We start from the raw sequence: 24,271 nt of genomic DNA on the forward strand, positions 1-24,271 counted from the left end.
TGTAACTCTGGGAGATGATTTCACAGAACACAAAGAAGTTTCTCAGAGAGCTTCTTTCTCTTTGTTATCGGAGGATATTTCCTTTGGCCCAATAGTCTTCCAAGGGATCCGAAATATCTGTTCTCAGATTCCACAGAAATAAGGCTAGCAAAGAGATCCACGATATACAGATGTAACTCTGTGAGTGGAAGTCACATATCACAGAGCAGTTTCTCAGAAAGCTTCTTTCCAGATTTCATCGGAGGATATTTCCTTTTTCACCATAGCCCTCCATGGGCTTCCTAATATCACTTTGCCAATTCCACAAGAACTGTCTTAGCGAAAGGCTTCTTGAGGGGAAAGCTGTAACTCCGTGAGATGATTTCATAGAACACAAAGAAGTTTCTCAGAAAGCTTCTTTCTCTTTGTTATCGGAGGATATTTCCTTTGGCCCTACAGTCTTCAAAGGGATTCTAAATATCTGCTCTCAGATTCCACAGAAATCAGGCTAGCAAAGAGATCCACGAAATACAGATGTAACTCTGTGAGTGGAAGTCACATATCACAGAGCAGTTTCTCAGAAAGCGTCTTTCCAGATTTCATCGGAGGATATTTCTTTTTTCACCATAGCCCTGTATGGGCTTCCAAATATCACTTTGCCAATTCCACAAGAACTGTCTTAGCGAAAGGCTTCTTGAGGGGAAAGTTGTAACTCTGTGAGATGATTTCACAGAACACAAAGAAGTTTCTCCGAAAGCTTCTTTCTCTTTGTTATCGGAGGATATTTCCTTTGGCCCTATAGTCTTCAAAGGGATGCGAAGTATCTGTTCTCAGATTCCACAGAAATAAAGCTAGCTAAGAGATCCACGAAATACAGATGTAACTCTGTGAATGGAAGTCACATATAACAGAGCAGTTTCTAAGAAAGCTTCTTTCCAGATTTCATCTGAGGATATTTCCTTTTTCACCATAGCCCTCTATGGGCTTCCAAATATCACTTTGCCAATTCCACAAGAACTGTCTTAGAGAAAGGCTTCTTGAGGGGAAAGCTGTAACTCTGTGAGATGATTTCACAGAACCAAAGAAGTTTCTCAGAAAGCTTCTTTCTCTTTGTTATCGGAGGATATTTCCTTTGGCCCTATAGTCTTCAAAGGGATCCGAAATATCTGTTCTCAGATTCCACAGAAATAAGGCTAGCAAAGAGATCCACGAAATACAGATGTAACTCTGTGAGTGGAAGTCACATATCACAGAGCAGTTTCTCAGAAAGCTTCTTTCCAGATTTCATTGGAGGATATTTCCTTTTTCACAACAGCCCTCTATGGGCTTCCAAATATCACTTTGCCAATTCCACAAGAACTGTCTTAGCGAAAGGCTTCTTCAGGGGAAAGCTGTAACACTGTGAGATGATTTCACAGAACACAAAGAAGTTTCTCAGAGAGCTTCTTTCTCTTTGTTAAGGGAGGATATTTCCTTTGGCCCAATAGTCTTCTAAGGGATCCGAAATATCTGTTTTCAGATTCCACAGAAATAAGGCTAGCAAAGAGATCCATGAAAAACAGATGTAACTCTGTGAGTGGAAGTCACATATCACAGAGCAGTTTCTCAGAAAGCTTCTTTCCAGATTTCATCGGAGGATATTTCCTTTTTCACCATAGCCCTCTATGGGCTTCCTAATATCACATTGCCAATTCCACAAGAACTGTCTTAGCGAAAGGCTTCTTGAGGGGAAAGCTGTAACTCTGTGAGATGATTTCACAGAACACCAAGAAGTTTCTCTGAAAGCTTCTTTCTCTTTGTTATCGGAGGATATTTCCTTTGGCCCTATAGTCTTCAAAGGGATCCGAAATATCTGCTCTCAGATTCCACAGAAATAAGGCTAGCAAAGAGATCCACGAAATACAGATGTAACTCTGTGAGTGGAAGTCACATATCCCAAAGCAGTTTCTCAGAAAGCTTCTTTCCAGATTTCATTGGAGGATATTTTCTTTTTCACCATAGCCCTCTATGGGCTTCCAAATATCACTTTGCCAATTCCACAAGAACTGTCTTAGCGAAAGGCTTCTTGAGGGGAAAGCTGTAGCTCTATGAGATGATTTCACAGAACACAAAGAAGTTTCTCAGAAAGCTTCTTTCTCTTTCTTATCGGAGGATATTTCCTTTGGCCCTATACTCTTCAAAGGGATCCGAAATATCTGTTCTCAGATCCCACAGAAATAAGGCTAGCAAAGAGATCCACGAAATACAGATGTAACTCTGTGAGTGGAAGTCACATATCCCAGAGCAGTTTCTCAGAAAGCTTCTTTCCAGATTTCATCGGAGGATATTTCCTTTTTCACCATAGCCCTCTATGGGCTTCCAAATATCACTTTGCCAATTCCACAAGAACTGTCTTAGCGAAAGGCTTCTTGAGGGAAAAGATGTAACTCTGTGAGATGATTTCACAGAACACAAAGAAGTTTCTCCGAAAGCTTCTTTCTCTTTGTTATGGGAGGATATTTCCTTTGTCACTATAGTCTTCAAAGGGATCCAAAATATCTGTTCTCAGATTCCACAGAAATAAGGCTAGCAAAGAGATCCATGAAATACAGAAGTAACTCTGTGAGTGGAAGTCACATATCCCAGAGCAGTTTCTCAGAAAGCTTCTTTCCAGATTTCATCGGAGGATATTACCTTTTTCACCATAGCCCTCTATGGGCTTCCAAATATCACTTTGCCAATTCCCCAAGAACTGTCTTAGCGAAAGGCCTCTTGGGGGGAAAGCTGTAACTCTGTGAGATGATTTCACAGAACACAAAGAAGTTTCTCAGAAAGCTTCTTTCTCTTTGTTATCGGAGGATATTTCCTTTGGCCCTATAGTCTTCAAAGGGATCCGAAATATCTGCTCTCAGATTCCACAGAAATAAGGCTAGCAAAGAGATCCACGAAATACAGATGTAAATCTGTGAGTGGATGTCACATATTACAGAGCAGTTTCTCAGAAAGCTTCCTTCCAGATTTCATCGGAGGATATTTCCTTTTTCACCATAGCCCTCTATGGGCTTCCAAATATCACTTTGCCAATTCCACAAGAACTGTCTTAGCGAAAGGCTTCTTGAGGGGAAAGCTGTAACTCTGTGAGATGATTTCACAGAACACAAAGAAGTTTCTCAGAAAGCTTCTTTCTCTTTGTTATGGGAGGATATTTCCTTTGTCCCTATAGTCTTCAAACGGATCCGAAATATCTGTTCTCAGATTCCACAGAAATAAGGCTAGCAAAGAGATCCACGAAATACAGATGTAACTCTGTGAGTGGAAGTCACATATCACAGAGCAGTTTCTCAGAAAGCTTCTTTCCAGATTTCATCGGAGGATATTTCCTTTTTTACAATAGCCCTCTATGGGCTTCCAAATATCACTTTGCCAATTCCACAAGAACTGTCTTACCGAAAGGCTTCTTGAGGGGAAAGCTGTAACTCTGTGAGATGATTTCTCAGAACACAAAGAAGTTTCTCAGAAAGCTTCTTTCTCTTTGTTATCGGAGGATATTTCCTTTGGCCCTATAGTCTTCAAAGGGATCCGAAATATCTGTTCTCAGATTCCACAGAAATAAGGCTAGCAAAGAGATCCACGAAATACTGATGTAACTCTGTGAGTGGAAGTCACATATCACACAGCAGTTTCTCAGAAAGCTTCTTTGCAGATTTCATCTGAGGATATTTCCTTTTTCACCATAGCCCTCTATGGGCTTCCAAATAGTACTTTGCCAATTCCACAAGAACTGTCTTAGCGAAAGGCTTCTTGAGGGGAAAGCTGTAACTCTGTGAGATGCTTTCACAGAACACAAAGAAGTTTCTCAGAAAGCTTCTTTCTCTTTGTTATGGGAGGATATTTCCTTTGTCCCTATAGTCTTCAAACGGATCCGAAATATCTGTTCTCAGATTCCACAGAAATAAGGCTAGCAAAGAGATCCACGAAATACAGATGTAACTCTGTGAGTGGAAGTCACATATCACAGAGCAGTTTCTCAAAAAGCTTCTTTCCAGATTTCATCGGAGGTTATTTCCTTTTTCACCATAGCCCTCTATGGGCTTCCAAATATCACTTTGCCAATTCCACAAGAACTGTCTTAGCGAAAGGCTTCTTGAGGGGAAAGCTGTAACTCTTTGAGATGATTTCACAGAACACAAAGAAGTTTCTCAGAGAGCTTCTTTCTCTTTGTTATCGGAGGATATTTCCTTTGGCCCAATAGTCTTCCAAGGGATCCGAAATATCTGTTCTCAGGTTCCACAGAAATAAGGCTAGCAAAGAGATCCACGATATACAGATGTAACCCTGTGAGTGGAAGTCACATATCACAGAGCAGTTTCTCAGAAAGCTTCTTTCCAGATTTCATCGGAGGATATTTCCTTTTTCACCATAGCCCTCCATGGGCTTCCTAATATCACTTTGCCAATTCCACAAGAACTGTGTTAGCGAAAGGCTTCTTGAGGGGAAAGCTGTAACTCTGTGAGATGATTTCATAGAACACAAAGAAGTTTCTCAGAAAGCTTCTTTCTCTTTGTTATCGGAGGATATTTCCTTTGGCCTTCAGTCTTCAAAGGGATTCTAAATATCTGCTCTCAGATTCCACAGAAATCAGGCTAGCAAAGAGATCCACGAAATACAGATGTAACTCTGTGAGTGGAAGTCACATATCACAGAGCAGTTTCTCAGAAAGCGTCTTTCCAGATTTCATCGGAGGATATTTCCTTTTTCACCATAGCCCTCTATGGGCTTCCAAATATCACTTTGCCAATTCCACAAGAACTGTCTTAGCGAAAGGCTTCTTGAGGGGAAAGCTGTAACTCTGTGAGATGATTTCACAGAACACAAAGAAGTTTCTCAGAAAGCTTCTCTTTGTTATCGGAGGATATTTCCTTTGGCCCTATAGTCTTCAAAGGGATCCGAAGTATCTGTTCTCAGATTCCACAGAAATAAAGCTAGCAAAGAGATCCACGAAAAACAGATGTAACTCTGTGAGTGGAAGTCACATATAACAGAGCAGTTTCTAAGAAAGCTTCTTTCCAGATTTCATCTGGGGATATTTCCTTTTTCACCATAGCCCTCTATGGGCTTCCAAATATCACTTTGCCAATTCCACAAGAACTGTCTTAGAGAAAGGCTTCTTGAGGGGAAAGCTGTAACTCTGTGAGATGATTTCACAGAACCAAAGAAGTTTCTCAGAAAGCTTCTTTCTCTTTGTTATCGGAGGGTATTTCCTTTGGCCCTATAGTCTTCAAAGGGTTCCGAAATATCTGTTCTCAGATTCCACAGGAATAAGGCTAGCAAAGAGATCCACGAAATACAGATGTTACTCTGTGAGTGGAAGTCACATATCACAGAGCAGTTTCTCAGAAAGCTTCTTTCCAGATTTCATCGGAGGATATTTCCTTTTTCACCATAGCCCTCTATGGGCTTCCAAATATCACTTTGCCAATTCCACAAGAACTGTCTTAGCGAAAGGCTTCTTGAGGGAAAAGGTGTAACTCTGTGAGATGATTTCACAGAACACAAAGAAGTTTCTCCGAAAGCTTCTTTCTCTTTGTTATGGGAGGATATTTCCTTTGTCACTATAGTCTTCAAAGGGATCCAAAATATCTGTTCTCAGATTCCACAGAAATAAGGCTAGCAAAGAGATCCATGAAATACAGAAGTAACTCTGTGAGTGGAAGTCACATATCCCAGAGCAGTTTCTCAGAAAGCTTCTTTCCAGATTTCATCGGAGGATATTTCCTTTTTCACCATAGCCCTCTATGGGCTTCCAAATATCACTTTGCCAATTCCCCAAGAACTGTCTTAGCGAAAGGCCTCTTGAGGGGAAAGCTGTAACTCTGTGAGATGATTTCACAGAACACAAAGAAGTTTCTCAGAAAGCTTCTTTCTCTTTCTTATCGGAGGATATTTCCTTTGGCCCTATAGTCTTCAAAGGGATCCGAAATATCTGTTGTTAGATTCCACAGAAATAAGGCTAGCAAAGAGATCCACGAAATACAGATGTAAATCTGTGAGTGGATGTCACATATTACAGAGCAGTTTCTCAGAAAGCTTCCTTCCAGATTTCATCGGAGGATATTTCCTTTTTCACCATAGCCCTCTATGGGCTTCCAAATATCACTTTGCCAATTCCACAAGAACTGTCTTAGCGAAAGGCTTCTTGAGGGGAAAGCTGTAACTCTGTGAGATGATTTCACAGAACACAAAGAAGTTTCTCAGAAAGCTTCTTTCTCTTTGTTATGGGAGGATATTTCCTTTGTCCCTATAGTCTTCAAACGGATCCGAAATATCTGTTCTCAGATTCCACAGAAATAAGGCTAGCAAAGAGATCCACGAAATACAGATGTAACTCTGTGAGTGGAAGTCACATATCACAGAGCAGTTTCTCAGAAAGCTTCTTTCCAGATTTCATCGGAGGATATTTCCTTTTTCACAATAGCCCTCTATGGGCTTCCAAATATCACTTTGCCAATTCCACAAGAACTGTCTTACCGAAAGGCTTCTTGAGGGGAAAGCTGTAACTCTGTGAGATGATTTCACAGAACACAAAGAAGTTTCTCAGAAAGCTTCTTTCTCTTTGTTATCGGAGGATATTTCCTTTGGCCCTATAGTCTTCAAAGCGATCCGAAATATCTGTTCTCAGATTCCACAGAAATAAGGCTAGCAAAGAGATCCACGAAATACTGATGTAACTCTGTGAGTGGAAGTCACATATCACACAGCAGTTTCTCAGAAAGCTTCTTTGCAGATTTCATCTGAGGATATTTCCTTTTTCACCATAGCCCTCTATGGGCTTCCAAATATCACTTTGTCAATTCCACAAGAACTGTCTTAGCGAAAGGCTTCTTGAGGGGAAAGCTGTAACTCTGTGAGATGATTTCACAGAACACAAAGAAGTTCCTCAGAAAGCTTCTTTCTCTTTGTTATGGGAGGATATTTCCTTTGGCCCTATAGTCTTCAAAGGGATCGGAAATATCTGTTCTCAGATTCCACAGAAATAAGGCTAGCAAAGAGATCCAAGAAATACAGATGTAACTCTGTGAGTGGAAGTCACATATCACAGGGTAGTTTCTCAGAAAACTTCTTTCCAGATTTCATTGGAGGATATTTCCTTTTTCACAATAGCCCTCTATGGGCTTCCAAATATCACTTTGCCAATTACACAAGAACTGTCTTAGCGAAAGGCTTCTTGAGGGGAAAGCTGTAACTCTGGGAGATGATTTCACAGAACACAAAGAAGTTTCTCAGAAAGCTTCTTTCTCTTTGTTATCGGAGGATATTTCCTTTGGCCCTATAGTCTTCAAAGGGATCCGAAATATCTGTTCTCAGATTCCACAGAAATAAGGCTAGCAAAGAGATCCATGAAATACAGATGTAACTCTGTGAGTGGAAGTCACATATCCCAGAGCAGTTTCTCAGAAAGCTTCTTTCCAGATTTCATCGGAGGATATTTCCTTTTTCACCATAGCCCTCTATGGGCTTCCAAATATCACTTTGCCAATTCCCCAAGAACTGTCTTAGCGAAAGGCCTCTTGAGGGGAAAGCTGTAACTCTGTGAGATGATTTCACAGAACACAAAGAAGTTTCTCAGAAAGCTTCTTTCTCTTTCTTATCGGAGGATTTTTCCTTTGGCCCTATAGTCTTCAAAGGGATCCGAAATATCTGTTCTTAGATTCCACAGAAATAAGGCTAGCAAAGAGATCCACGAAATACAGATGTAATTCTGTGAGTGGAAGTCACATATCGCAGAGCAGTTTCTCAGAAAGCTTCTTTCCAGCTTTCATTGGAGGATATTTCCTTTTTCACAATAGCCCTCTATGGGCTTCCAAATATCACTTTGCCAATTCCACAAGAACTGTCTTAGCGAAAGGCTTCTTGAGGGGAAAGCTGTAACTCAGTGAGATGATTTCACAGAACACAAAGAAGTTTCTCAGAAAGCTTCTTTCTCTTTGTTATCGGAGGATATTTCCTTTGGCCCTATAGTCTTCAAAGGGATACGAAATATCTGCTCTCAGATTAAACAGAAATAAGGCTAGCAAAGAGATCCACGAAATACAGATGTAACTCTGTGAGTGGATGTCACATATTACAGAGCAGTTTCTCAGAAAACTTCCTTCCAGATTTCATCGGAGGAGATTTCCTTTTTCACCACAGCCCTCTATCGGCTTCCAAATATCACTTTGCCAATTCCACAAGAACTGTCTTAGCGAAAGGCTTCTTGAGGGGAAAGCTGTAACTCTGTGAGATGATTTCACAGAACACAAAGAAGTTTCTCAGAAAGCTTCTTTCTCTTTGTTATGGGAGGATATTTCCTTTGTCCCTATAGTCTTCAAACGGATCCGAAATATCTGTTCTCAGATTCCACAGAAATAAGGCTAGCAAAGAGATCCACGAAATACAGATGTAACTCTGTGAGTGGAAGTCACATATCACAGAGCAGTTTCTCAGAAAGCTTCTTTCCAGATTTCATCGGAGGATATTTCCTTTTTCACAATAGCCCTCTATGGGCTTCCAAATATCACTTTGCCAATTCCACAAGAACTGTCTTACCGAAAGGCTTCTTGAGGGGAAAGCTGTAACTCTGTGAGATGATTTCACAGAACACAAAGAAGTTTCTCAGAAAGCTTCTTTCTCTTTGTTATCGGAGGATATTTCCTTTGGCCCTATAGTCTTCAAAGGGATCCGAAATATCTGTTCTCAGATTCCACAGAAATAAGGCTAGGAAAGAGATCCACGAAATACAGATGTAACTCTGTGAGTGGAAGTCACATATCACAGAGCAGTTTCTCAGAAAGGTTTTTTGCAGATTTCATCGGAGGATATTTCCTTTTTCACCATAGCCCTCTTTGGGCTTCCAAATATCACTTTGCCAATTCCACAAGAACTGTCTTAGCGAAAGGCTTCTTGAGGAGAAAGCTGTCACTCTGTGAGATGATTTCACAGAACACAAAGAAGTTTCTCAGAAAGCTTCTTTCTCTTTGTTATCGGAGGATATTTCCTTTGGCCCTATAGTCTTCAAAGGGATCCGAAATATCTGTTCTCAGATTCCACAGAAATAAGGCTAGCAAAGAGATCCACGAAATACAGATGTAACTCTGTGAGTGGAAGTCACATATCACAGGGTAGTTTCTCAGAAAGCTTCTTTCCAGATTTCATTGGAGGATATTTCCTTTTTCACAATAGCCCTCTATGGGCTTCCAAATATCACTTTGCCAATTACACAAGAACTGTCTTAGCGAAAGGCTTCTTGAGGTGAAAGCTGTAACTCAGTGAGATGATTTCACAGAACACAAAGAAGTTTCTCAGAAAGCTTCTTTCTCTTTGTTATCGGAGGATATTTCCTTTGGCCCTATAGTCTTCAAAGGGATCCGAAATATCTGTTCTCAGATTCCACAGAAATAAGGCTAGCAAAGAGATCCACGAAATACAGATGTTACTCTGTGAGTGGAAGTCACATATCCCAGAGCAGTTTCTCAGAAAGCTTCTTTCCAGATTTCATCGGAGGATATTTCCTTTTTCCCCGTAGCCCTCTATGGGCTTCCAAGTATCACTTTTCCAATTGCACAAGAACTGTCTTAGCGAAAGGCTTCTTGAGGGGATAGCTGTAACTCTGAGAGATGATTTCACAGAACACAAAGAAGTTTCTCAGAAAGCTTCTATCTCTTTGTTATCAGAGGATATTTCCTTTGGTCCTACAGTCTTCAAAGGGTTCCGAAATATCTGTTCTCAGATTCCACAGAAATAAGGCTAGCAAAGAGATCCACGAAACACAGATGTAACTCTGTGAGTGGAAGTAACGTATCACAGAGCAGTTTCTCAGAAAGCTTCTTTCCAGATTTCATCGGAGGATATTTCCTTGTTCACCATAGCCCTCTATGGGCTTCCAAGTATCACTTTTCCAATTCCACAAGAACTGTCTTAGCGAAAGTCTTCTTGAGGGGAAAGCTGTAACTCTGGGAGATGATTTCACAGAACACAAAGAAGTTTCTCAGAAAGCTTCTTTCTCTTTGTTATGGGAGGATATTTCCTTTGGCCCTATAGTCTTCAAAGGGATCCGAAATATCTGTTCTCAGATTCCACAGAAATAAGGATAGCAAAGAGATCCACGAAATACTGATGTAACTCTGTGAGTGGAAGTCACACATCACAGAGCAGTTTCTCAGAAAGCTTCTTTCCAGATTTCATCGGAGGATATTTCCTTTTTCACCATAGCCCTCTATGGGCTTCCAAATATCACTTTGCCAATTCCACAAGAACTGTCTTAGCGAAAGGCTTCTTGAGGGGAAAGCTGTAACTCTGTGACATGATTTCACAGAACACAAAGAAGTTTCTCAGAAAGCTTCTCTCTCTTTGTTATGGGATTATATTACATTTGGCCCTATAGTCTTCAAAGGAATTCTAAATATCTGCTCTCAGATTCCACAGAAATAAGGCTAGCAAAGAGATCCACGAAATACAGATGTAACTCTGTGAGTGGAAGTCACATATCCCAGAGCAGTTTCTCTGAAAGTTTCTTTCCAGATTTCATTGGAGGATATTTCCTTTGTCACCATAGCCCTCTATGGGCTTACAAATATCACTTTGCCAATTCCACAAGAACTGTCTTAGCGAAAGGCTTCTTGAGGGGAAAGCTGTAACTCTGTGAGATGATTTCACAGAACACAATGAAGTTTCTCCGAAAGCTTCTTTCTCTTTGTTATCGGAGGATATTTCCTTTGGCCCTATAGTCTTCAAAGGGGTCGGAAATATCTGTTCTCAGATTCCACAGGAATAAGGCTAGCAAAGAGATCCACGAAATACAGATGTAACTCTGTGAGTGGAAGTCACATATCACAGAGCAGTTTCTCAGAAAGCTTCATTCCAGATTTCATTGTAGGATATTTCCTTTTTCACCAAAGCCCTCTATGGACTTCCAAACATCACTTTGCCAATTCCACAAGAACTGTCTTAGCGAAAGGCTTCTTGAGGGGAAAGCTGTAACTCTGTGAGATGATTTCACAGAACACAAAGAAGTTTCTCAGAAACCTTCTTTCTCTTTGTTATCGGAGGATATTTCCTTTGGCCCTATAGTCTTCAAAGGGATCGGAAATATCTGTTCTCAGATTCCACAGGAATAAGGCTAGCAAAGAGATCCACGAAATACAGATATAACTCTGTGAGTGGAAGTCACATATCACAGAGCAGTTTCTCAGAAAGCTTCTTTCCAGATTTCATCGGAGGATATTTCCTTTTTCACCATAGCCCTCTATGGGCTTCCAAATATCACTTTGCCAATTCCACAAGAACTGTCTTAGCGAAAGGCTTCTTGAGGGGAAAGCTGTAACTCTGTGAGATGATTTCACAGAACACAAAGACGTTTCTCAGAAAGCTTCTTTCTCTTTCTTATCGGAGGATATTTCCTTTGGCCCTATAGTCTTCAAAGGGATCCGAAATATCTGTTCTCAGATTCCACAGAATTAAGGCTAGCAAAGAGATCCACGAAATACAGATGTAACTCTGTGAGTGGAAGTCACATATCACAGAGCAGTTTCTCAGAAAGCTTCTTTCCAGATTTAATTGGAGGATATTTCCTTTTTCACAATAGCCCTCTATGGGCTTCCAAATATCACTTTCCAATTCCACAAGAACTGTCTTAGCGAAAGGCTTCTTGAGGGGAAAGCTGTAACTCTGTGAGATGATTTCACAGAACACAAAGAAGTTTCTCAGAAAGCTTCTTTCTCTTTCTTATCGGAGGATATTTCCTTTGGCCCTATTGTCTTCAAAGGGATCCGAAATATCTGTTCTCAGATTCCACAGAAATAAGGCTAGCAAAGAGATCCACGAAATACAGATGTAACTCTGTGAGTGGAAGTCACATATCACAGAGCAGTTTCTCAGAATGCTTCTTTCCGGATTTCATTGGAGGATATTTCCTTTTTCACAATAGCCCTCTATGGGCTTCCTAATATCACTTTGCCAATTCCACAAGAACTGTCTTAGCGAAAGGCTTCTTGAGGGAAAAGCTGTAATTCTGGGAGATGATTTCACAGAACACAAAGAAGTTTCTCAGAAAGCTTCTTACTCTTTGTTATGGGAGGATATTTCCTTTGTCCCTATAGTCTTCAAAGGGATCCGAAATATCTGTTCTCAGATTCCGCAGAAATAAGGCTAGCAAAGAGATCCACGAAATACAGATGTAACTCTGTGAGTGGAAGTCACATATCACAGAGCAGTTTCTCAGAAAGCTTCTTTCCAGACTTCATTGGAGGATATATCCTTTTTAACAATAGCCCTCTATGGGCTTCCAAATATCACTTTGCCAATTCCACAAGAACTGTCTTAGCGAAAGGCTTCTTGAGTGGAAAGCTGTAACTCTGTGAGATGATTTCACAGAACACAAAGAAGTTTCTCAGAAAGCTTCTTTCTCTTTGTTTTCGGAGGATATTTCCTTTGGCCCTATAGTCTTCAAAGGGATCCGAAATATCTGTTCTCAGATTCCACAGAAATAAGGCTAGCAAAGAGATCCACGAAATACAGATGTAACTCTGTGAGTGGAAATCACATATCCCAGAGCAGTTTCTCAGAAAGCTTCTTTCCAGATTTCATCGGAGGATATTTCCTTTTTCACAATAGCCCTCTATGGGCTTCCAAATATCACTTTGCCAATTCCACAAGAACTGTCTTAGCGAAAGGCTTCTTGAGGGAAAAGCTGTAACTCTGTGAGATGATTTCACAGAACACAAAGAAGTTTCTCAGAAAGCTTCTTTCTCTTTCTTATCGGAGGATATTTCCTTTGGCCCTATAGTCTTCAAAGGGATCCGAAATATCTGTTCTTAGATTCCACAGAAATAAGGCTAGCAAAGAGATCCACGAAATACAGATGTAACTCTGTGAGTGGAAGTCACATATCATAGAGCAGTTTCTCAGAAAACTTCTTTCCAGATTTCATTGCAGGATATTTCCTTTTTCACAATAGCCCTCTATGGGCTTCCAAATATCACTTTGCCAATTCCACAAGAACTGTCTTAGCGAAAGGAGTCTTGAGGGGAAAGCTTTAACTCTGAGAGATGATTTCACAAAACACAAAGAAGTTTCTCAGAAAGCTGCTTTCTCTTTGTTATCGGAGGATATTTCCTTTGGCCCTATAGTCTTCAAAGGGATCCGAAATATCTGTTCTCAGATTCCACAGAAATAACGCTAGCAAAGAGATCTACGAAATACAGATGTAACTCTGTGAGTGGAAGTCACATATCACAGAGCAGTTTCTCAGAAAGCTTCTTTGCAGATTTCATCTGAGGATATTTCCTTTTTCACCATAGCCCTCTATGGGCTTCCAAATATCACTTTGCCAATTCCACAAGAACTGTCTTAGCGAAAGGCCTCTTGAGGAAAAAGCTGTAACTCTGTGAGTTGATTTCACAGAACACAAAGAAGTTTCTCAGAAAGCTTCTTTCTCTTTGTTATGGGAGGATATTTCCTTTGTCCCTATAGTCTTCAAAGGGATCCGAAATATCTGTTCTCAGACTCCACAGAAACAAGGCTAGCAAAGAGATCCACGAAATACAGATGTAACTCTGTGAGTGGAAGTCACATATCACAGAGCAGTTTCTCAGAAAGCTTCTTTCCATATTTCATCGGAGGATATTTCCTTTTTCACCATAGCCCTCTATGGGCTTCCAAATATCACTTTGCCAATTCCACAAGAACTGTCTTAGCGAAAGGCTTCTTGAGGGGAAAGCTGTAACTCTGTGAGATGATTTCACAGAACACAAAGAAGTTTCTCAGAAAGCTTCTTTCTCTTTCTTATCGGAGGATATTTCCTTTGGCCCTATTGTCTTCAAAGGGATCCGAAATATCTGTTCTCAGATTCCACAGAAATAAGGCTAGCAAAGAGATCCACGAAATACAGATGTAACTCTGTGAGTGGAAGTCACATATCACAGAGCAGTTTCTCAGAAAGCTTCTTTCCGGATTTCATTGGAGGATATTTCCTTTTTCACAATAGCCCTCTATGGGCTTCCAATTATCACTTTGCCAATTCCACAAGAACTGTCTTAGCGAAAGGCTTCTTGAGGGAAAAGCTGTAACTCTGGGAGATGATTTCACAGAACACAAAGAAGTTTCTCAGAATGCTTCTTTCTCTTTGTTATCGGAGGATATTTCCTTTGGCCCTATAGTCTTCAAAGGGATCCGAAATATCTGTTCTCAGATTCCACAGAAATAAGGCTAGCAAAGAGATCCACGAAATACAGATGTAACTCTGTGAGTGGAAGTCACATATCCCAGAGCAGTTTCTCAGAAAGCTTCTTTCCAGATTTCATCGGAGGATATTTCCTTTTTCACCATAGCCCTCTATGGGCTTCCAAATATCACTTTGCCAATTCCACAAGAACTGTCTTAGCGAAAGGCTTCTTGAGGGGAAAGCTTTAACTCTGTGAGATGATTTCACAGAACACAAAGAAGTTCCTCAGAAAGCTTCTTTCTCTTTGTTATGGGAGGATATTTCCTTTGGCCCTATAGTCTTCAAAGGGATCGGAAATATCTGTTCTCAGATTCCACAGAAATAAGGCCAGCAAAGAGATCCAAGAAATTCAGATGTAACTCTGTGAGTGGAAGTCATATATCACAGAGCAGTTTCTTTGAAAGTTTCTTTTCAGATTTCATCGGAGGATATTTCCTTTTTCAAGATAGCCCTCTATGGGCTTCCAAATATCACTTTGCCAATTGCACAAGAACTGTCTTAGCGAAAGGCTTCTTGAGGGGAAAGCTGTAACTCTGTGAGATGATTTCACAGAACACAATGAAGTTTCTCAGAAAGCTTCTTTCTCTTTGTTATCGGAGGATATTTCCTTTGGCCCTATAGTCTTCAAAGGGATCCGAAATATCTGTTCTCAGATTCCACAGAAATAAGGCTAGCAAAGAGATCCACGAAACACAGATGTAACTCTGTGAGTGGAAGTCACATATCACAGAGCAGTTTCTCAGAAAGCTTCTTTCCAGATTTCAATGGAGGATATTTCCTTTTTCACAATAGCCCTCTAAGGGCTTCCAAATATCACTTTGCGAATTCCACAAGAACTGTCTTAGCGAAAGGCTTCTTGAGGGGAAAGCTGTAACTCTGTGTGATGATTTCACAGAACACAAAGAAGTTTCTCAGAAAGCTTCTTTCTCTTTGTTATGGGAGGATATTTACTTTGGCCCTATAGTCTTCAAAGGGATCCGAAATATCTGTTCTCAGATTCCACAGAAATAAGGATAGCAAAGAGATCCACGAAATACAGATGAAACTCTGTGAGTGGAAGTCACATATCACAGAGCAGTTTCTCAGAAAGCTTCTTTCCAGATTTCATCGGAGGATATTTCCTTTTTCAGCGTAGCCCTCTATGGGCTTCCAAGTATCACTTTTCCAATTGCACAAGAACTGTCCTGGCGAAGGACTTCTTGAGGGGAAAGCTGTAACTCTGGGAGATGATTTCACAGAACACAAAGAAGTTTCTCAGAAAGCTTCTTTCTCTTTGTCATGGGAGAATATTTCCTTTGGCCCTATAGTCTTCAAAGGGATGCGAAATATCTCTTCTCAGATTCCACAGAAATAAGGCTAGCAAAGAGATCCACGAAATACAGACGTAACTCTGTGAGTGGAAGTCACATATCCCAGAGCAGTTTCTCAGAAAGCTTCTTTCCAGATTTCATCGGAGGATATTTCCTTTTTCACCATAGCCCTCTATGGGCTTCCAAATATCACTTTGCCAATTCCACAAGAACTGTCTTAGCGAAAGGCTTCTTGAGGGAAAAGGTGTAACTCTGTGAGATGATTTCACAGAACACAAAGAAGTTTCTCCGAAAGCTTCTTTAACTTTGTTATGGGAGGATATTTCCTTTGTCACTATCGTCTTCAAAGGGATCCAAAATATCTGTTCTCAGATTCCACAGAAATAAGGCTAGCAAAGAGATCCATAAAATACAGATGTAACTCTGTGAGTGGAAGTCACATATCCCAGAGCAGTTTCTCAGAAAGCTTCTTTCCAGATTTCATCGGAGGATATTTCCTTTTTCACCATAGCCCTCTATGGGCTTCCAAATATCACTTTGCCAATTGCACAAGAACTGTCTTAGCGAAAGGCTTCTTGAGGGGAAAGCTGTAACTCTGTGAGATGATTTCACAGAACACAAAGAAGTTTCTCAGAAAGCTTCTTTCTCTTTGTTATCGGAGGATATTTCCTTTGGCCCTATAGTCTTCAAAGGGATCGGAAATATCTGTTCTCAGATTCCACAGGAATAAGGCTAGCAAAGAGATCCACGAAATACAGATGTAACTCTGTGAGTGGAAGTCACATATCACAGAGCAGTTTCTCAGAAAACTTCTTTCCGGATTTCATTGGAGGATATTTCCTTTTTCACAATAGCCCTCTATGGGCTTCCTAATATCACTTTGCCAATTCCACAAGAACTGTCTTAGCGAAAGGCTTCTTGAGGGAAAAGCTGTAACTCTGGGAGATGATTTCACAGGACACAAAGAAGTTTCTCAGAAAGCTTCTTTCTCTTTGTTATGGGAGGATATTTCCTTTGTCACTATAGTCTTCAAACGGATCCGAAATATCTGTTCTCAGATTCCGCAGAAATAAGGCTAGCAAAGAGATCCACGAAATACAGATGTAACTCTGTGAGTGGAAGTCTCATATCCCAGAGCAGTTTCTCAGAAAGCTTCTTTCCAGATTTCATCGGAGGATATTTCCTTTTTCACCATAGCCCTCTATGGGCTTCCAAATATCACTTTGCCAGTTCCACAAGATCTGTGTAAGCGAAAGGCTTCTTGAGGGGAAAGCTGTAACTCTGTGAGATGATTTCACAGAACACAAAGAAGTTTCTCAGAAAGCTTCTTTCTCTTTCTTATCGGAGGATATTTCCTTTGGCCCTATAATCTTCAAAGGGATCGGAAATATCTGTTCTTAGATTCCACAGAAATAAGGCTAGCAAAGAGATCCACGAAATACAGATGTAACTCTGTGAGTGGAAGTCACATATGACAGAGCAGTTTCTCAGAAAGCTTCTTTCCAGATTTCATTGGAGGATATTTCCTTTTTCACAATAGCCCTCTATGGGCTTCCAAATATCACTTTGCCAATTCCACAAGAACTGTCTTAGCGAAAGGCTTCTTGAGGGGAAAGCTTTAACTCTGGGAGATGATTTCACAGAACACAAAGAAGTTTCTCAGAAAGCTGCTTTCTCTTTGTTATCGGAGGATATTTCCTTTGGCCCTATAGCCTTCAAAGGGATCCGAAATATTTGTTCTCACATTCCACCGAAATAAGGCTAGCAAAGAGATCCACGAAATACAGATGTAACTCTGTGAGTGGAAGTCACATATCACAGAGCAGTTTCTCAGAAAGCTTCTTTGCAGATTTCATCTGAGGATATTTCCTTTTTCACCATAGCCCTCTATGGGCTTCCAAATATCACTTTGCCAATTCCACAAGAACTGTCTTAGCGAAAGGCCTCTTGAGGGAAAAGCTGTAACTCTGTGAGATGATTTCACAGAACACAAAGAAGTTTCTCAGAAAGCTTCTTTCTCTTTGTTATGGGAGGATATTTCCTTTGTCCCTATAGTCTTCAAAGGGATCCGAAATATCTGTTCTCAGATTCCTCAGAAATAAGGCTAGCAAAGAGATCCACGAAATACAGATGTAACTCTGTGAGTGGAAGTCACATATCACAGAGCAGTTTCTCAGAAAGCTTCTTTCCAGACTTCATTGGAGGATATATCCTTTTTCACAATAGCCCTCTATGGGCTTCCAAATATCACTTTGCCAATTCCACAAGAACTGTCTTAGCGAAAGGCTTCTTGAGGGGAAAGCTGTAACTCTGTGAGATGATTTCACAGAACACAAAGAAGTTTCTCAGAAACCTTCTTTCTCTTTGTTATGGGAGGATATTTCCTTTGGCCCTATAGTCTTCAAAGGGATCGGAAATATCTGTTCTCAGATTCCACAGGAATAAGGCTAGCAAAGAGATCCACGAAATACAGATATAACTCTGTGAGTGGAAGTCACATATCACGGAGCAGTTTCTCAGAAAGCTTCTTTCCAGATTTCATCGGAGGATATTTCCTTTTTCACCATAGCCCTCTATGGGCTTCCAAATATCACTTTGCCAATTCCACAAGAACTGTCTTAGCGAAAGGCTTCTTGAGGGGAAAGCTGTAACTCTGTGAGATGATTTCACAGAACACAAAGAAGTTTCTCAGAAAGCTTCTTTCTCTTTCTTATCGGAGGATATTTCCTTTGGCCCTATAGTCTTCAAAGGGATCCGAAATATCTGTTCTCAGATTCCACAGAAATAAGGCTAGCAAAGAGATCCACGAAATACAGATGTAACTCTGTGAGTGGAAGTCACATATCACAGAGCAGTTTCTCAGAAAGCTTCTTTCCAGATTTAATTGGAGGATATTTCCTTTTTCACAATAGCCCTCTATGGGCTTCCAAATATCACTTTCCAATTCCACAAGAACTATCTTAGCGAAAGGCTTCTTGAGGGGAAAGCTGTAACTCTGTGAGATGATTTCACAGAACACAAAGAAGTTTCTCAGAAAGCTTCTTTCTCTTTGTTATGGGAGGATATTTCCTTTGGCCCTATAGTCTTCAAAGGGATCCGAAATATCTGTTCTCAGATTCCGCAGAAATAAGGCTAGCAAAGAGATCCACGAAATACAGATGTAACTCTGTGAGTGGAAGTCACATATCACAGAGCAGTTTCTCAGAAAGCTTCTTTCCAGACTTCATTGGAGGATATATCCTTTTTCACAATAGCCCTCTATGGGCTTCCAAATATCACTTTGCCAATTCCACAAGAACTGTCTTAGCGAATGGCTTCTTGAGGGGAAAGCTGTAACTCTGTGAGATGATTTCACAGAACACAAAGAAGTTTCTCAGAAAGCTTCTTTCTCTTTGTTTTCGGAGGATATTTCCTTTGGCCCTATAGTCTTCAAAGGGATCCGAAATATCTGTTCTCAGATTCCACAGAAATAAGGCTAGCAAAGAGATCCACGAAATACAGATGTAACTCTGTGAGTGGAAGTCACATATCACAGAGCAGTTTCTCAGAAAGCTTCTTTCCAGATTTCATTGGAGGATATTTCCTTTTTCACAATAGCCCTCAAAGGGCTTCCAAATATCACTTTGCCAATTCCACAAGAACTGTCTTAGCGAAAGGCTTCTTGAGGAGAAAGCTGTAACTCTATGAGATGATTTCACAGAACACAAAGAAGTTTCTCAGAAATCTTCTTTCTCTTTCTTATCGGAGGATATTTCCTTTGGCCCTATAGTCTTCAAAGGGATCCGAAATATCTGTTCTCAGATTCCACAGATATAAGGCTAGCAAAGAGATCCACGAAATACAGATGTAACTCTGTGAGTGGAAGTGACATATAACAGAGCAGTTTCTCAGAAAGCTTCTTTCCAGATTTCATTGGAGGATATTTCCTTTTTCACAATAGCCCTCTATGGGCTTCCAAATATCACTTTGCCAATTCCACAAGAACTGTCTTAGCGAAAGGCTTCTTGAGGGAAAAGCTGTAACTCTGTGAGATGATTTCACAGAACACAAAGAAGTTTCTCAGAAAGCTTCTTTCTCTTTCTTATCGGAGGATATTTCCTTTGGCCCTATAGTCTTCAAAGGGATCCGAAATATCTGTTCTTAGATTCCACAGAATAAGGCTAGCAAAGAGATCCACGAAATACAGATGTAACTCTGTGAGTGGAAGTCACATATCATAGAGAAGTTTCTCAGAAAACTTCTTTCCAGATTTCATTGCAGGATATTTCCTTTTTCACAATAGCCCTCTATGGGCTTCCAAATATCACTTTGCCAATTCCACAAGAACTGTCTTAGCGAAAGGCCTCTTGAGGGAAAAGCTGTAACTCTGTGAGATGATTTCACAGAACACAAAGAAGTTTCTCAGAAAGCTTCTTTCTCTTTGTTATGGGAGGATATTTCCTTTGTCCCTATAGTCTTCAAAGGGATCCGAAATATCTGTTCTCAGATTCCACAGAAACAAGGCTAGCAAAGAGATCCACGAAATACAGATGTAACTCTGTGAGTGGAAGTCACATATCACAGAGCAGTTTCTCAGAAAGCTTCTTTCCAGATTTCATCGGAGGATATTTCCTTTTTCACCATAGCCCTCTATGGGCTTCCAAATATCACTTTGCCACTTCCACAAGAACTGTCTTAGCGAAAGGCTTCTTGAGGGGAAAGCTGTAACTCTGTGAGATGATTTCACAGAACACAAAGAAGTTTCTCAGAAAGCTTCTTTCTCTTTCTTATCGGAGGATATTTCCTTTGGCCCTATTGTCTTCAAAGGGATCCGAAATATCTGTTCTCAGATTCCACAGAAATAAGGCTAGCAAAGAGATCCACGAAATACAGATGTAACTCTGTGAGTGGAAGTCACATATCACAGAGCAGTTTCTCAGAAAGCCTCTTTCCGGATTTCATTGGAGGATATTTCCTTTTTCACAATACCCCTCTATGGGCTTCCAATTATCACTTTGCCAATTCCACAAGAACTGTCTTAGCGAAAGGCTTCTTGAGGGAAAAGCTGTAACTCTGTGAGATGATTTCACAGAATACAAAGAAGTTTCTCAGAATGCTTCTTTCTCATTGTTATCGGAGGATATTTCCTTTGGCCCTATAGTCTTCAAAGGGATCCGAAATATCTGTTCTCAGATTCCACAGAAATAAGGCTAGCAAAGAGATCCACGAAATACAGATGTAACTCTGTGAGTGGAAGTCACATATCCCAGAGCAGTTTCTCAGAAAGCTTCTTTCCAGATTTCATCGGAGGATATTTCCTTTTTCACCATAGCCCTCTATGGGCTTCCAAATATCACTTTGCGAATTCCACAAGAACTGTCTTAGCGAAAGGCTTCTTGAGGGGAAAGCTGTAACTCTGTGAGATGATTTCACAGAACACAAAGAAGTTTCTCAGAAAGCTTCTTTCTCTTTGTTATGGGAGGATATTTACTTTGGCCCTATAGTCTTCAAAGGGATCCGAAATATCTGTTCTCAGATTCCACAGAAATAAGGATAGCAAAGAGATCCACGAAATACAGATGAAACTCTGTGAGTGGAAGTCACATATCACAGAGCAGTTTCTCAGAAAGCTTCTTTCCAGATTTCATTGGAGGATATTTCCTTTTTCACAATAGCCCTCTACGGGCTTCCAAATATCACTTTGCCAATTCCACAAGAACTGTCTTAGCGAAAGGCTTCTTGAGGGGAAAGCTGTAACTCTGGGAGATGATTTCACAGAACACAAAGAAGTTTCTCAGAAAGCTTCTTTCTCTTTGTTATCGGAGGATATTTCCTTTGGCCCTATAGTCTTCAAAGGGATCCGAAATATCTGTTCTCAGATTCCACAGAAATAAGGCTAGCAAAGAGATCCACGAAATACTGATGTAACGCTGTGAGTGGAAGTCTCATATCACAGAGCAGTTTCTCAGAAAGCTTCTTTCCAGATTTCATCGGAGGATATTTCCTTTTTCACCATAGCCCTCTATGGGCTTCCAAATATCACTTTGCCAATTCCACAAGAACTGTCTTAGCGAAAGGCTTCTTGAGGGGAAAGCTGTAGCTCTATGAGATGATTTCACAGGACACAAAGAAGTTTCTCAGAATGCTTCTTTCTCTTTCTTATCGGAGGATATTTCCTTTGGCCCTATAGTCTTCAAAGGGATCCGAAATCTCTGTTCTCAGATTCCACAGAAATAAGGCTAGCAAAGAGATCCACGAAATACAGATGTAACTCTGTGAGTGGAAGTCACATATCCCAGAGCAGTTTCTCAGAAAGCTTCTTTCCAGATTTCATCGGAGGATATTTCCTTTTTCAGCGTAGCCCTCTATGGGCTTCCAAGTATCACTTTTCCAATTGCACAAGAACTGTCCTGGCGAAGGGCTTCTTGAGGGGAAAGCTGTAACTCTGGGAGATGATTTCACACAACACAAAGAAGTTTCTCAGAAAGCTTCTTTCTCTTTGTTATCGGAGGATATTTCCTTTGGCCCTATATTCTTCAAAGGGATCCGTAATATCTGTTCTCAGATTCCACAGAAATAAGGCTAGCAAAGAGATCCACGAAATACTGATGTAACGCTGTGAGTGGAAGTTTCCTATCACAGAGCAGTTTCTCAGAAAGCATCTTTCCAGATTTCATCGGAGGATATTTCCTTTTTCAACTTAGCCCTCTATGGGCTTCCAAATATCACTTTGCCAATTCCACAAGAACTGTCTTAGCGAAAGGCTTCTTGAGGGGAAAGCTGTAGCTCTATGAGATGATTTCACAGGACACAAAGAAGTTTCTCAGAAAGCTTCTTTCTCTTTCTTATCGGAGGATATTTCCTTTGGCCCTATAGTCTTCAAAGGGATCCGAAATATCTGTTCTCAGATTCCAAAGAAATAAGGCTAGCAAAGAGATCCACGAAATACAGATGTAACTCTGTGAGTGGAAGTCACATATCCCAGAGCAGTTTCTCAGAAAGCTTCTTTCCAGATTTCATCGGAGGATATTTCCTTTTTCAGCGTAGCCCTCTATGGGCTTCCAAGTATCACTTTTCCAATTGCACAAGAACTGTCCTGGCGAAGGACTTCTTGAGGGGAAAGCTGTAACTCTGGGAGATGATTTCACAGAACACAAAGAAGTTTCTCAGAAAGCTTCTTTCTCTTTGTCATGGGAGAATATTTCCTTTGGCCCTATAGTCTTCAAAGGGATCCGAAATATCTCTTCTCAGATTCCACAGAAATAAGGCTAGCAAAGAGATCCACGAAATACAGACGTAACTCTGTGAGTGGAAGTCACATATCCCAGAGCAGTTTCTCAGAAAGCTTCTTTCCAGATTTCATCGGAGGATATTTCCTTTTTCACCATAGCCCTCTATGGGCTTCCAAATATCACTTTGCCAATTCCCCAAGAACTGTCTTAGCGAAAGGCCTCTTGAGGGGAAAGCTGTAACTCTGTGAGATGATTTCACAGAACACAAAGAAGTTTCTCAGAAAGCTTCTTTCTCTTTCTTATCGGAGGATTTTTCCTTTGGCCCTATAGTCTTCAAAGGGATCCGAAATATCTGTTCTTAGATTCCACAGAAATAAGGCTAGCAAAGAGATCCACGAAATACAGATGTAACTCTGTGAGTGGAAGTCACATATCACAGAGCAGTTTCTCAGAAAGCTTCTTTCCAGCTTTCATTGGAGGATATTTCCTTTTTCACAATAGCCCTCTATGGGCTTCCAAATATCACTTTGCCAATTCCACAAGAACTGTCTTAGCGAAAGGCTTCTTGAGGGGAAAGCTGTAACTCTGTGAGATGATTTCACAGAACACAATGAAGTTTCTCAGAAAGCTTCTTTCTCTTTGTTATCGGAGGATATTTCCTTTGGCCCTATAGTCTTCAATGGGGTCGGAAATATCTGTTCTCAGATTCCACAGGAATAAGGCTAGCAAAGAGATCCACGAAATACAGATGTAACTCTGTGAGTGGAAGTCACATATCACAGAGCAGTTTCTCAGAAAGCTTCATTCCAGATTTCATTGTAGGATATTTCCTTTTTCACCATAGCCCTCTATGGACTTCCAAACATCACTTTGCCAATTCCACAAGAACTGTCTTAGCGAAAGGCTTCTTGAGGGGAAAGCTGTAACTCTGTGAGATGATTTCACAGAACACAAAGAAGTTTCTCAGAAACCTTCTTTCTCTTTGTTATCGGAGGATATTTCCTTTGGCCCTATAGTCTTCAAAGGGATCGGAAATATCTGTTCTCAGATTCCACAGGAATAAGGCTAGCAAAGAGATCCACGAAATACAGATGTAACTCTGTGAGTGGAAGTCACATATCACAGAGCAGTTTCTCAGAAAGGTTTTTTGCAGATTTCATCGGAGGATATTTCCTTTTTCACCATAGCCCTCTATGGGCTTCCAAATATCACTTTGCCAATTCCACAAGAACTGTCTTAGCGAAAGGCTTCTTGACGAGAAAGCTGTAACTCTGTGAGATGATTTCACAGAACACAAAGAAGTTTCTCAGAAAGCTTCTTTCTCTTTGTTATGGGAGGATATTTCCTTTGGCCCTATAGTCTTCAAAGGGATCCGAAATATCTGTTCTCAGATTCCACAGAAATAAGGCTAGCAAAGAGATCCACGAAATACAGATGTAACTCTGTGAGTGGAAGTCACATATCACAGGGCAGTTTCTCAGAAAGCTTCTTTCCAGATTTCATTGGAGGATATTTCCTTTTTCACCATAGCCCTC

This window comes from Macaca mulatta, chromosome 12 (genome assembly GCF_049350105.2).
Source record: "Macaca mulatta isolate MMU2019108-1 chromosome 12, T2T-MMU8v2.0, whole genome shotgun sequence".
In the NCBI taxonomy this organism is placed as follows: Eukaryota; Metazoa; Chordata; class Mammalia; order Primates; family Cercopithecidae; genus Macaca; species Macaca mulatta.